A 15,849-nucleotide genomic window follows, 5' to 3' on the forward strand; every position below is an offset into this window, starting at 1 on the left:
TTTTGTGCGTTGAGGGACTTAACTCTGGATGCACACTTGTTAGGATTTAACAAAGTGAAAGGCAGTAGCAATATCCACATGTACTTCCATTTAGAACGCAGCTTTTTTTAATAATGGGTGATCTTTCAGTTTTAGTTTGGAATTCTGGTGGACTGAATGCTCCTCATAAACGAGCCAGCACTCTGTCCTTACTAAGAGAGAGAAATGTTGACATTGCATTATTACAGGAGACTCGTTTACTGCAGGTGGACGCCTGCCGTTTAGTCAATAGATTCTATCACACAATTGCATCCTCCTCAGCAAGCTTGAAGACAAAAGGAGTGGCCATTGTTGCCAAAAGGAATCTCCCACTTAAAGTGTTGTCCTCTTGGTCAGATGATACAGGCAGGATTGTGGTCTCCACAACAGAATTTGGTGCCAGAATAATTGCATTTGTGTCAGGTTACGCGGCTGTTTTTGATGGCAATTTCTATAAGACGCTCACCAATCAAATGCTGGAGTTAACTGGCTGTTCTTTTATTGTTGGTACAGATTTCAATGCTATTTGGAACCCAAATATTGATCAGTCAAACGCAAAGGCCACCAGGGACCAGGATCAGGCTACGAATGCTCTGAAGTCATGGGCCAGCAGCTTGGGGCTTTTAGATATTTGGCGTACAGTTAATCCCACCTGTAAGGACTGATCCTTTTTCTCAGGTAGACATAAATCCTTTACTAGAATAGATTTTCTTTTTGCATCCCCTCAATTATTTCATTCAATTGATGAAGCAGTGTTACTCCCAATGGAATTAACTGACCATAAAGGGGTCCTTTGCGCTTCTTTACTGAAAAATTAATCCTATATTACTCATTTTCAGGCGCAATACCATACTTTTCTGCTCTAATGCATACAAAGCTACATCAATGAAGCTGCAAAACCTTGAAACTGCCAACAGTGCCAGTTTGGCCCCATTATCTCACATCTTATCAAAACTTGGAGATTAGCTGAAACATACTGCCATATAGCTTGTAACTGGCACCCATTTTCCCCTAAATTCTATAATACAGCACTCCTGATTGGTGGCAGGCCGATGACAGCCCCACAATGGGAACAGAGAGTGCTTCATTGTATAAAAGACATTTAGGGTTGGCTCATTGCCTTTTTCTGACTTGCAGAACGCATTCATTCTACCACGTTCCTCTTTTTTCTTTTACCTACAATTATAATCAGCGCTCAAGGCATTTGGTGTTCCCTGGCAGAGGCCTTTGCCCATCCATCTTATCAGGAAGTTATTTACTGTGCAGCCTAAACACTGTGGTATGGTATCAGTGTTCATCAGTTCTTAGTGATATCTGGCCGCTCTTCCCTTCCTATTGAGAGGATCTGGGTACGCGATCGCCCAGGACTGATCTCAACTGGCATGATGTATGGTCTAACATTCCAGAAGTATCATGCAATCCAGACCATCCGCAGATTCACTACAATTTCATTAATAGGACATATCTCACTCTTGTGAAAATGCACCACATGAAAATAATTAACAGCCCTGTAAAATGCCCAATAAAAGCACAAGGCACATATCTTTACATGGTCTGGGAGGGCACTCCCGTTGGTCAGTTCTGGAACAGTCCGAATCCAAAATCTCTGCCTTATTTAATGTTACTGTGCCTGTTACTGTCAATGTTTTGATTTTGAATGACCTGTTAGCCTTTCAACTCTCTGGAACTCAGAAACGTGCTGTATTAGCTGGACTTACAGCTGCAAAGAAGACGATTGCAACCCGTTGGAAGACCATCCTTATGACCTGTCAATCCATGCATGGACCAGTGTGTACCTGGATGTAGTGTATATGGAGCTTTCCACGGCCTGCATTAAGTCCGGGCTGTAGCCGTGTTTGGTTCCTTGTCTTGTATCTGTCTGTGTATATGCCTGTTTGTGTATGTGTTTGGGTGGGTCTGTTTCTGCGTGTGTTGTTTTTCACTCCCTCCCTCCCGTCTTTCCTTCTATTTTATTTTTATTTATTTTTTCTTTCTGGCCCCGGGATGCGTTCTCTGTCTCAGTGTATGGTTTGTAATTGCTGTTTACGTTCCCCCCCAAAAAACTGATCACAAAAAAAAGGTTGACGTTGTGATGTTTGTGCATGTCAAAAAACCATGTCCTTTATAATGTTTAAAAGTAGGTGTGTTTCTCCTTTTCTTTTAGGTATGCATCTCTACCTCAGCCTTGCAAAGTGTTGGCTAGTTGGTTTGTGTACAGTAACCAAGACAACGCACAGAGCTCACCGTAAGCCGCGAACAGGCAAGAGGCCGTAAACTGTAGTAAAAACCCTAGCTGAGATGCATCTTCACAATGTGCTGCCTACGTGTCCAAAGAATGTCTCTAAAACCCAAATAATATTGACATATCCCGCATGTATTAATCTAAAAATGCTATTTTCAGAAAAAGGCCTTGTTCGGAAAATCCAAACGCAATATGCTATTTTCATGACCTGTATCAAATTCTGACTATTTTCATATTTGGAATGATAGTGGTATATTATTGTGCATATAAACGTACTCAATGTTAAAACACATCTACCAATAAGACCAAATGAAAAACACACAAAAACTGATAAACTGGACAATAAACTTAAACATGCCATGTCAAAAGCTGCTTAAGGTCCAATTAAATGCTTGTAGACTATCTGTAAACTTCATTTAAGAGTGATAAAATATATATTACGGGACATCTACTGTGCTTTACCTGCAGACTTTAAAGCCTCTACAACAGGTAAGACAGAAATGGAAAAATAATAATAATAATACAAATAAAAATCTCAAAATCCACCAGCTGTCTGGAAGATCTAGCTAATAATATCTATGCTGATGAGTTGACCTTATGTAAAAAACAAAACACAAACTTTCCTTTAAAGGCAATGTTCACTTCGTGCACATCTGCCCTCCTTTCACTGTTAATACCACCAGAACAAAAGTTTATACCCAGTTCTAAATTAGTAATATTCTAAAAATAATGAAGGGCTTTCTTTCCAGGATATCAGCTAAGTAGGAGGTCAAATGGAGTTTCGGGATATTGACTGTGCCGAAGAAAAGCTGCCTTTGTTTCTCTTTTTAAACCGGTTTGATTCCACTGACCTCCATTGCCAAAGGGCTTGGATTAGTGAGGCACTGGCGCTTCATCAAACAGGATTTTCCATCAGCGGTGGGCAGACGCAGCCTGATAGTGACTCACGCAGGAGAAACCTCGGTAGAAAAGCAGCTTCATGGCAAGAATTTCCTCAATCTGTTTTCTCTCTCTAGCTCCCACCACAGTCTACATCTTTTTCCCCCTCTGAGTGGCATTGCTAATAAGGAATGGGAAGGTACGTCATGCCATGTTGCATGTGGGGATAGGACTGCCATCTTGTTAGGCTCTGATCCTTTGTATGCTACAATCAGAGATGGGAAGTAACGAAGTACAAATACTTCGTTACTGTACTCAAGTAGATTTTTCTGATATTTTTACTTTACTTTACTATTTATTTTTGTGGCGACTTTTTACTTCTACTCCTTACATTTTAACACGAATATCGGTACTTTCTACTCCTTACATTTTACAAAATTGGCTCGTTACTTTCGTTTTGTACAAGACGTTGTTATGTCGGAAAATAGCGCGGATACATACGGAGATAAAAGTGAGAGAAAAGAAAAAGCGCTGTCCGGAGGATAATCAGCTGAGATTGTGTGTGTGCGTCTTTGAGAACTGTAAGTCGTATAACTCATGTTGTCAGTTCACTTAAGCCTGTTCATGGTCTATAGTTCTTCACATTTAAAGTAAGTTAGCTAGTGGTTTTGGTGTTTTCTTCACCTGTTAGCTAGTGGTTTTGGTGTGGTCTTCACCTGTTAGCTAGTGGTTTGGTGTGTTTCTTCACCTGTTAGCTATTGTTTTGGTGTGGTCTTACCTGTTAGCTAGTGGTTTTGGTGTGGTCTCACCTGTTCACCAACTTCAGATACTGTAGTTCAGTTGACAAGTGGATGGGAACTTAGCTAGAGAGATGTTTGTCTCCGTCTGTTTACCAGACACACCTGGGGACGTTGGAAACCAGAATCAGCTTTAATCCAGTCCTGATCTAGTCCTCAACTTTCACATCATTTCACTGGAGTTCATTATTATTGTTTACGTCATCAATACCATATTCAATCTAAATAGATGGGAATATATCTACTGTACGTTGCATTTGACGCTACTCACAGATTCAGCAATCTGCATTCACAGCAAATCATTGCAGTTTCTGTAATACAATCATACATGTTATGTTTTAGGCCTATTGGCAGACATCCATTTAAAATGTAGCCAATGCCATATAAACCTTTTTCTCCATGTCCACTGAAGTTCCTCACGTGCTCTAGTAACGTGTTTGCTCCAGGTAGCTTTGCTAAAAAAAATGTTGTCATTCGCAAGGCTACTTTTACTTTTATACTTTAAGTAAATTTTCAAGCCTGTACTTGTTACCTTTACTTGAGTAAGAAGTTTATCAGTTCTTCCACTTTACCAGAGTAGTTTGTAACACAAGTATCTGTACTTCTACTTAATACGGAAAGTGAGTACTTTTGCCATCTCTGCTACAATGCTTACCTGCTTACTTTTGTTCGTTTGGATAAAAGTTGTTTGAATGGGTGGAGAATGAAGCGATGGAAAAGGAAATTAGAAAGAAAAGGACCCTACAGGGGAATTGGAATCGTAATGTCAACAACGCTAAATGCATATACATATACAATAATGATAACAACATATGCCAGGTTTCCACTATATGGGCAGCTCTGCTTGACTCAACCCACTTTTTTAGTACCAGTACTTTTCTGGTTTCCACGCACATAGTACCCTCTCAGTGCAGGCTGATTTCACTAATTTCCCACAACGACGCTGCGTCATTAAAAAAAGATGTTAAATCCTTTCATTTCAACCAAACATGGAACGTCTGCACTCTGTCGATTGTACAGCGTAGTCTACGTATGTATTATGTTTTTTTTTGCAGGCTGGCATTTGGTAAACATCTGGGTCAACAATTTAAAACTCGGCAGCTAGTGACCATCGCTTGTGTTGTGGTTTGGGTTATTGCTTTGGGTTCCTTTCCCCTTTTTGGTTTTGTTATCCTGTCCTGTGTTTGTTCCTTTCTCCCGGTCTTGTGTTGTTGGTCCTGCCTGTGTTCACCTGAGTGTCTGTATGCCTTTAGTTTTACTTCCTGTGTCTTCCCACCTTGTGATTACCTGATGTTTTCCACCTGCTTCCCTGTCCTGTTCCTTTTGCTCCCTGTGTTTTTCCTTGGTCTTGTATAATAATCCTTGGTCAGCTGCTCCCGCCTGCCTCCGTCATCTCTGCTTTTGGGTCCTTACTCCGCTTCAACATACCTGCTTGGCTATTAAAAAATGATGGGTTTGGCGCAGGCCGTCCCATGTCGCACTAGTGACGATTCTATCTGACAAATCAATGGTTCTGCAGTGTTTTGACTCCACCTTTTGGTATCAGCTCAGCTTGCTTGGAACCTCAACTGAGTACCAGGTACTAAAACAAAAAGGAGCAACTGTAGTCGAGGCGAGCCGTACCATGCCACACCAAGACTGAGTTATAGTCCCAATGCACTACTTCCACGCACATATCTGGACATTGTTAATTGGGCATACACTTTTTTTGAGATAAAGCTTTGGTGCATAACTTTTTGATATTAATTAATGAACGTCCGTTGCATTTGAACCATTGCCAAATGAGTTGCTATAAGCTACATAAGACTATCAGCTCCACACATCTCTCTGGATTTCTCAGTATGGCTGTGTTCAGAAGATCGTGGCGTCCGGCACTTTCGCGTGAGGGATGGAAGGCTTGTATCATGTGGCGCACCGACAGTGTTGTCCTTACTTAGAATTCCTCATGGGGCGACAGACAATACGCACTATAGCTTTAAAATGTAAAATCCCTAGAAGCTCATGAACATTTTTTGCAGATGGAAAAACGGCTTGTGAACTGCGATCCAACGGGCATTGCTGACCAAATCCGACTCCACGCTTTGACTATTTCTCGCCTCAAATGTTTTCAGGAACATGTTTTTTAGCTGAAATGAGAAAGTTGGCTCCGGCTGGTCTGCCGTTCGGGTGCTTGGTTTCTGCTTGACTAGGTCACAAACTTTCTCATGTTACAACAAAAGACTTTGAGTAGAAACAGATCATTCAGTAACAGAACTTGACTCATATTTGATTAGCGTTGCCTAGTTTGTAGGTTTCATCGGAGTTTCCGAACAAGCATTGACGCTGCGTAGCGACTCTCGGCTCTAATTGTTGTTTTCCTTGTAATAATATATATAATATAAATTTAATTTATAATGCACTTTATATTGCAAAATCTCAAAGTGCTACATGGTAAAAAAAAAAAAAGTAATGATAAAATAAAACACATGGAGAGCATGAAAATAATAAATAAAATAACAAAAACAATGTAGAAAAGGGCAGAGATCAGTCATAAGCTCTCCAAAAAGGTGGGTTTTAAGGCCACGTTTAAAATCATCCACAGTCTGTGGTGTCCTCAGGTGGTCAGGGAGAGCATTCCACAGTCTGGGAGCCGCTGAGCAGAAAGCCCATCTCCCATAGTACGGAGCTTTGTCCTGGGAGTTTTCAGGAGATAACCTGAGGCAGATCGAGGGTCCGGGTAGAGGTCTGAGGGGTGAAGTTCCTTAGGTAGGGGGGGCTTCACCGTGGATGCACTGATGGGTGAGGAGGAACCTTGTACTCAATCCTGAGAGACACGGAAGCCAGTGGAGAGATTTGAGGATGGGTGATGTGGTCGTGTTTGCGCACCCTCACAGGATCCAGCACGCTGTTCTGGATGTACTGTAGCTTTTGAAGGCTTTTCTCAGATCCCAGTGAGGAGCGCATTGCAGTAGTCCAGCCTGGAGGAGACAAAAGCATGGACAGCTTTTCGGCATCAGCTGGAGTGAGTAGGGACGGAGTTTAGCGATGTTCCGAGGTGGAAAAAGGAGGTCTTGCAGAGATGTTTTATGTGAGCCTCAAGCCATGAGAGTCCATTTTAACACCCAGGTTAGTGGCTGATGTAGAAAGAGAATATTTTGGCCAGAGAGGTTGATGCTGGTAATGGCAGATGACCGAACCTGGTAGGAGTGCCGACTAAGATGGCTTCAGTCTTGGAGCTGTTTAGCTGCAGAAGTTTTGCTGCAACCACGCCTTTACCTCCTCCAGGCAGGTGTTCGAGTAATATGGCAGGCAGCAGAGGGGTTGGGTGAGTCCTGAGGTAGAGTTGAGTGTCATCAGCATAGCAGTGGAACGAGATTCCATGTCGGCTGATGACATGGCCAAGGGGAGCATGTAGAGGATAAACAAGGTGGGGCCGAGCACTGAGCCTTGAGGGACACCACAGGTGACGTTGTGCGTCAGGATTTAGCCTCTCCCAGGCGCCATGCTCAGTCCTCCCGGTGAGTACGATAGAACCACTCATGACAGAGTCAGAAACACCGACAGTGGATTGTGCCTAGAAACACCAGAACAGGAAGTGGAATATGATTTTTGTTTTTTCACACTTCGGAAAGTGACAGTGTTGTCTTACCCTCGACCATGCAACTTTACTTTCTTTGTAAAAATGTAAATTTTTTTCAATGTTTCGGTCCACTTTTTTTGAAACTTTTATTGCTTTCCCCGATGTTTTGGAAATGTTTGATGTTTAGTCAGTTTTTTGTCACTTTTCTGATGTTTTTCTAGATTTCTTCTGACGTTTTTTTGTCAATATTTTTTCAAATGCTATAAATGACTAAAACACCAAATTCATGAAAGTAGTGAGCTGATCATTTAATTTACTTGTTAAGAGCGATGTAGGGAACCATCCGCAATATTTCTTTGAAATTTGTTGAAAGGAACCCAAATTTCTGATATAGAAACCTTTTGAAAAAGGTCAAATTTGACCCAAGGACAACAGGAGGGTTAAGCAAATCTGACCTAAAGTAATTTTTTAGTTAGTTTTTTAGATTTTCTAAGTACTAACTGAAGCTTCAAACCAAACAAAATATCAAAACGTCAGCTATGTGTTATTTTGGTAGTCTAGTTTCGATGGAGCTGCTGCCCCGCACCCGATACTGGATAAGCAGATGAAGATGGATGATAGATAGTTTCAATCAGTCACATTATTAATAAAGTTTCCTATAATATTAACCTTGTTGAAAAACATTTGTTTTTCTACTTGTAGGGAAAAATATGTTGTTTGGTCATGTGTAGTAGAAATGGATGGAGGCATGATTTTCCAGGTTACACTGAATAAAAAGACGATCCTTTAGGCTATTGTGCATGCTACTGTTATTCATTTGTTCATATATTTGTCATTAATTACGTTTCTGTCGTGAAACCAGTCATCCTCTAAAGGCTTGGGTTAGCTCCGCTCCCCTGGGGAAGTTTCTTAGCCCACTGTACATGCAACGCTGGTGTTGCAGAACATACACTCATGTTGGGCCCAGCTTTACAAAATAGAAGCAACTATCCTTGCAGGGAAATGAGGACTGTCAAAGTTCGATCTGCTTACTGGATCCTACCAAAAATGTGAACAAATGCCTGCTAAGGTAGGCCATTTGATTGATTACACTTCTGCTGCCATGCGAAAACACCTGAATCTTCTGGGAGATGAGACTGACAACACCCTGGCTTGAGAACTTTTGCCGGAAGATCAGACTATCAGCTCCACAAACTATTGAGTTTAAATTAAATTTCTCAGAAGACTGTGATTCAGACTTTCCGCACAGAAGCTCTGGTGAAGATAATTACCTCTTCTGAAGCTTCCATCATCTTGTTGTCCCCGGGTCATATTGACCCATTTCCTATATCAGTGTTCTTTTTAACTACTCAAAATAACATGATTGGTACAACCTCTCACTTTCATTCATTTTGGTGTGTCGTATTCTGGTGTGTCGTTGTTTTTTGAAATGCTAAAATAGCATTTCACAAACAAAATAAGGTGGTTTTGAAATAGTGCGATGTAAAGTTGACATATTCCAGTCTGTGATTATCCATTCCTACATTCCTTTAATTTTAGTCTAAATTTCCAATTTCTGCTTTTCTAACTTAAACATTAGGTATAATTTCCTTATTTATTGACACTAAATCCAAATATAACTGTAGTGAAGTGACAAAACATTGAAAAAAGCGTCAAAAGGTGTGGAAAAAAGGGACAAAAACGTAAGAAAAAGTTAAAACATCGTAAAAAGCATCAACAAAATTGTTGATTTTCAATTCAAGGGAAGACAACACCGTTCCTCCTTGGCTACTAGCAACTGCGTGGAGGAGGCGCATTCGCAATCAGACTTGAATCATGTGGACGCGCCTACAGTTTTGTTGTCATTCCTTGGATGAGCAAACGTCTTTCTTACTTTGAGAGGGTGCTGCGGTGTTAAACTGACTCACCCGGACACAGAATGTGTTCTCTTGCCGTCAGGTAGCCGCCGTGAGACATTCACTGCTCTGCGTCCTCTCCTTCTTCAGTGTCTTCACCAGGCCAGCCCACTCTTCCTCGTTGTTGTAGTTCTGGGGGCTTCCGGGATCTGTGCAGCCTCTCACAAATCTGAAATCCCTTCTCTGCCTACAGGCTGTGGATGGTGGTCTCTGAATTTTGAAACAGCACTGCCAGACCCCCCAAAAAAACAGGATCAGGCAAATTGAAGAGACACGGACACAGCAGAAATTGTCATCCTTGTTTGTTGGTATAGCAGCAGGATCACTGACTCTATATGGATGCTGTTTATGCCACTGGTATTAGGTCCAGCACTGTCAACTGTCAAAACAGTTTGCTACCCTTAGGACAGCCTATGCACCAAGTGATGGGGCAAAACACATAAGAGCAAGAAGACCATAACAGAAACACAAGGAACAACACAACAGCCAAGAGGTTGCAACACGCAGAATTTGCATTTCATAAACCAGCTTTTCAGTGGGTGCGCTTGCTGTGGAAGAAAGACTTAGATCCAAAGAGAGTATTTGGCCAAAGACAGCAACTTCTGCCATGAGCTTGTCGATGAAGAGGTACAATTGAAACAAGGTCACCATATGCACACAGTCCACAACACAAATATTCGTGACAAGACGTAATAACTGTGACCTTGTGTGTTTTGACACTCAAAGACTGTGCTGTTCTAAGCACAGAGTTTTGGAAGGCACAACCATTTTCATGGCGGAAGATAGCATTAAGTACAAAGCACAGCTTGTGTGGTCTGCTGCTTGTGTGTCTGTCTGTTGTTTCTGTCTCTGCATGGGGGGGCGTTCCTGGAGGAACTGGGTCAAGAGCGTGACCACTCAGCTCTGTTCCGTCACTGCACAGCTGATTCCCATCTCATGATTCACCTCTACAGCGTTTATACCCAGGCTGACCCCTTTTCAGCGTCAGATTGTTACATACCCCTTCGAGGTAACTTGGCTCAGTAGTTTGATCCTTTTTTGTCTCGTATTGATCTTTTTGGATTCCTGTGTTTTAACCCAGCAGTGCAGATTCCACTGTTCCTGTCTGTTCCTGTTCATCGTTGTCCTGCTTGTCATTCCCACTCCGACCTGCCACCTGCTTCGCCCGGATTTCACAGTGAATCCACGTTAAAAAACGTTTAAAACACCCTGAACTTCTACTGACTCCTGTGTTGTATCTCTGAGTTTTGTTTACACTAATATAACACAGCTTCACAAGCGGCTTGTGGTTGGTACAATTATTTTTCATCTACTGATCTTTTAAATACAAATGGCAGAAAACGTATTTCACTGAAGTGAAGAACTCTCATTTTTGTCCCTCTGTCGGTTGGTAATGAACACTTTCTTGTAACCTCAGTTTACCGTGGTTTACAAACTGATCGACTCACAACCTGAGCTGTTAAAGTGAAAATTACGAGCAAGATGACCTGCTGCTGAAAAGGGGGACAAGCAAAACATGTTACTGAACCTGGCGGTGTCTCTTAATATTAGCATGTAGCCTTGGATAGCTTTCTATACATCCACCACCATTGCATTTTCTTTAACTAACAGAATTGATGGGTACATCAGTATAATGTATCCATAATTAAAAGCAGCTCTCTGAATGTTATTCATTCTTCCAGAAATAAGCTGCTTCTATCTCTCTCTGTCTGTAATCAATATGAGTCCAATGTGCTACTGTTAAAGAGCCTGCAGATCTTTTCTTTATGGTGCTAGGTTGCACACTGTATTACTGAGTTAGCGTTACCAGGAGGTCATATTGTCACATGAATGTTTTGCTCAGACAGAAAATCATTAATTACAAAAACAGAATAAGTGCAGATGCATCGCTGCATTTCAGGCGTTGCATACGGTAACTTGACTACTTTGGCGCCAGGGAGTGGCTTGGGGTTGCTCTAGCTACCCTTAGGATTCCCATGCACCCCAAGACATTTCTGTGGTGTAAAACACTATTTCATTATTTGTTAATTTATATAACCCTGGTGTGCTTACTGTTGCACTGCAACTTTTTCCGGGCAAATTTCAACAGTTTTTTGTTCTTTTTCTAGACTTTTCTCAATGTTTTTGTCTATTTTATTCCTATTTTTTGTCACTTTTTTAAAATTTTTGTTTTAGTCAATTTTTAACAGTGTTTTGCGCTTTTTCCATGTTTCTGATGTTTTTTGTCACTTGTTCCGATTTTTTGGGTCACTTTTTTGTAGTTTTTTCAACATTTGTCACTTTTTTCACCGTTCTTTTCTGATATAGAAAGTTTTTGTAAACCGGTCAAATTTACCCAAGGACAACACAAGGGGTTCAAAAAATAAATACATACAATTTTAAAACAACCCGATTATTTTCAGAACAAAAATGGGAAACCATAGGTATGTATAAGTATTTTAAACTTTTGACCTTATTTCCGCAGATACCGTCTATACACAGAAGAAGGGCGCAACATTGGACCGTTAGGATCAGCAAAGTAGTGTAACGTTAGTAATCGGTCGTTTTTTAGTACCTAAACGTCAACGTGTGGAGCTTTGTCAAAAAACCTTTAAATGACGAGATATGTGAACCTTGTCAACAACTGGGATGAAGAAAAGTCGTCTGGAGGAAGATGACGGGCGGCTTTGGTTCTGCTGAGGATGCTTAACGTTACCCTGCTGTAAAAGAATATACCCAGGGATCGCACAGCGAGGCCACAGTGGGTGAGTCACTCCAGTAGGGGCCTATGCAGAATTTAACTTTTTCTTATCTCCGTCTCTTTGTAACACTACAGTGAAAATGTGTTTATCAGCGCACAGGCATTGGTTTATTATAGCCCTGAAAACGTGTTTGACACCAGTTCTGTGGCTTATTTAGATATATTAAGTCACTACAGATATGAAAATGTTCAAGACCAAGCATGAATACTGTGTGAGGATGCATGTTTTTGTGTGTGTGTGTTCATGTGAGTAGTTGGCTGTCGTGATGCATTACTCTTGTATGAAACTGCTGTGATGATTGTGAAACCCGGTTTGTTGGCTGGTATTGAAATATGCTCGGTGGCTAATCGGAGTTTCATGGTGCTGTTGTATCAGCAACTTTAGTGCATGAAAATCATCAATCTCTCTGCGCTCACGTTTGTGTGTGAAGGGAAACTCTAAATTTCACCCCTAGCACCAGCAAAAAGAAATCTCTGGCGCCGCCACGGTTTGGATGTATCGCTAAACCGGTATCAACGTCACTGTGACGAGCCAAAACTTAAGAGATTGTTGTAACCCCAACATAATAAAGATTCATATAAACATTTCATGAAACGCACAAACACTTATATAAGTACAGGTGCAGAAATGTAGGCCAACACAAACGGACTAAAAAGAATTAAAAGAAACGTGTGCCAAATGGAAGGGGACGTAATTTTAATGTTGGCTATTGATGTACAGCACATCACGCACAGTAAGTTTTTAGGAATGAATATCTGTCTAAGAGATCAGTTGAATCATTTACAATCCTTAATTGTCTCTGTCAATCCCCATGTAGTCAGTGCAGTTTGAGTGACAGCCTTTTTGTGTTGGATTGCTAGCTTGTAGCTAAGCTAGCAGTCATTTCAAAAAACGTTTATCTAGCTATGATTGATTGTTTGCTAACGTTAGCTCAAAACGCCATTCAAGTGACAGCCTTTGTTGTGTTTGAGTCTAGCTTTTAGCTAAGCTTGTTGCTAACAGCAGTCATTTCAAAACACTTTAGCTATCTATGATGATTGTTTGCTAACGTTAGCTCTTAACGCCATCAACTGACAGCCTTTATTGTGTGTGGTGCTAACTTGTAGCCACAGTGAACCAACTTGTTTAGGTGGGTCCATTTTTACTGTATTGACATTACAGAAGTCTCTCGTTAGCATCTTGTAGGCTATTTGTCGCAAAGTAGCGCCATGCACGACTCAAATCGCACTTGACTCACATCGTGGAGTGACAGTCTCCATCTATTTAAAGCACAAATGTCGCCTCCCTTTGCCCTTTTAGCTTTCAGTTCTTCGTTTAATATCCTTTTTTCTGTATGGCCCTGCCTCAGTATCAACCTAACTACAACAGAAAATGAAAATACATTTAGGCCTATATAAGAAATCTCCTGCTACTCTTTGCCTTGCTGGATACTCACTAACACAGGCTTTTCTGGTGTTACACCAAAATCTGTGGACCCTCAGAATGTGTGCTCTGTAGCGCCGTCTACCTGCAGTAAACCATTTTGTGACTTTGCTGGAAAAATCTGACCTGCGCAAAGGACATACATTAAAAACTATATTAAAATAGCGTGCTTTTCCAGTTATGCTTGTTTGCTGAGAGTCATTATGATAATCAGATGGGAAATTACACAGTTTCCAGAAGCATTAAAACTTTCCTCATAGTTACTTTAAAAACAGAACCATCTCTGCCAAAGTTATTGAACATTTCTAAATAAAAGTCCAATACCATCTTCATGTTCTGAGGATAGAATGTGTCTTTGGAAAACAGTGTGTGGGTGATTTCAAAGAGCAAAGCCTCTCCGAATAGGATAAAGGTCAATATGTTTCAGAATGAAACAATTCCGTGTGTTACTATGTAAAAGACATCCGATTTGGAGATCAACCCAAGCTGTATTTTGATTAAGTTGTTTTTGCAGTCTGTTTGGTTTTTACCTGAATATGCATACAGCTTGAGTAGTGTAGACGTGGCAGGTCTGACTGTGATAGGTAGCTTCCTTCGTTCTGGGTGTGATGCACCAGACTGTGGTACATAAGACTATACTAAAAAATCATTTTTCATTGCAGTTGGGTTAAACATGTAAAGTTTAAGAGCATGAAAGTGGCACTAAAACAAAATTACCTGGAAACTAAGCTTATCTATTTGGAAAGTCTTAAAGCTGAGTGATATTTTTTATTAACAATAGATCCATAACTAAAGTGATGTGAAAGGACTTACTCTGATGGCAAACCCACGCCAGTTAGCCCAAGTCGAGTCTTTCAGCATCTTTCAGCTCAATGTTTCGGTTTTACTGCAACTTATTTTGATTTATTCTTACTGCTTTCATAAAGTTTGTCCGCCCAGCAGGCAGCTGTTTTCATCAAAATAGCTCTAGTAACCCACTGAACCCACTGGTCCAACACATTCCACCCACATCTTGTAAAATAGGGCGCTGTTAGGTGCCTTTGTTGTCATAACACCTGCTTGGTTGTTCTCTTAGCGTCATAACACGCGCTTGGTCGGGGACTATTGGCGTCCCTTTTGACGCTGCTAGGTCAAGAAAAGCTTGTGGGTCGGTTATGGTTCTGGTACTCGCGGGAACGGACATCTAGTTTAGAAAAAGCTTGTGGGTGGGCTTACGGTTCTGTGACACTCAAGAACGTAACAATTTGGTTTAGGGAAAGGTCCTGGTGGGCTTACGGTTCCGTGACATGCGGATAACGGCCCGGTTAAAGAAGACAGCGGCTTCCCTGACACGCGGCAACAAGGGGACGGTATAGGACACATGCGGGAAATGAACCCCACTCGTCTGGTGAGAGTCCTGTGGTTGACCCATCCAACACCCCGACACCCCCTGTGTGAAATTTCCACCATACATACCTACCGCTGAAACCCCATCTGATCTGCTCTCCCCGTACGTTCTATACACACACCAATGGGCGCCTTTTTCGTCGCATCAGACGTGGACAGCCACTGTCCAACTCTGTATTTACGCGTCGGAGTGAGAACGGGTGTGACCGTCCAGCACCAAACAGCAGACAGACTCATTAAGCAAAGCACAAATTACAGAACGCAGCTTTAGCAGCTAAAATATTTCCTTACATTGGTGAGACCAAACTGAGCTGAACGGAGAGAGAATACTGGACTTACTGTGTTCTATTCTAGTTACCAGAAATGATTAGAATGTAAGCTCATCTGCAAGTCTGCACTGTAATCATAAAATGCAGGTTCATATGCTTTTACGATTTCATGGCACTCGTAGATACATTCCGATGGTGTCACATGAAACGTGAAGTGAAAAAGTTCAAACGATTTTTTCCTTAATTGACGTTGCTTCAGATGTCCATATGTGTATGTTGAAGTCTGGTGATTTCTAAAGCAAAGCATGTCACATTATTCTATACTCATACATTGACTCAGTTGAGGCCATGTGCCTGTATGGAGGTACTCATTTGTTCTTTTTTAGCGTTGGTGGTGAACCATTTTATAATTTTCTGAACCGACTAGATGGTGCTCTTTGTCAATAAAGCGCTCAGAAATTCGTATATTGTTTGTTTTGCTTTAAAGATTATTTTTAGGCTTTTTACCTTATTACTTCTCTACTGGGTGAGCCGGAGGCCGCCTGAATTCAGTGTATTTTTAAGCTTTCGTGAGACAGAAAGCCCCATCTAGTGCGCTAGAAATAAAGGAAAATGCTTAATGAAGCTTCATTTGGACATCA

This window comes from Etheostoma spectabile, chromosome 10 (genome assembly GCF_008692095.1).
Source record: "Etheostoma spectabile isolate EspeVRDwgs_2016 chromosome 10, UIUC_Espe_1.0, whole genome shotgun sequence".
Lineage (NCBI taxonomy): Eukaryota > Metazoa > Chordata > Actinopteri > Perciformes > Percidae > Etheostoma > Etheostoma spectabile.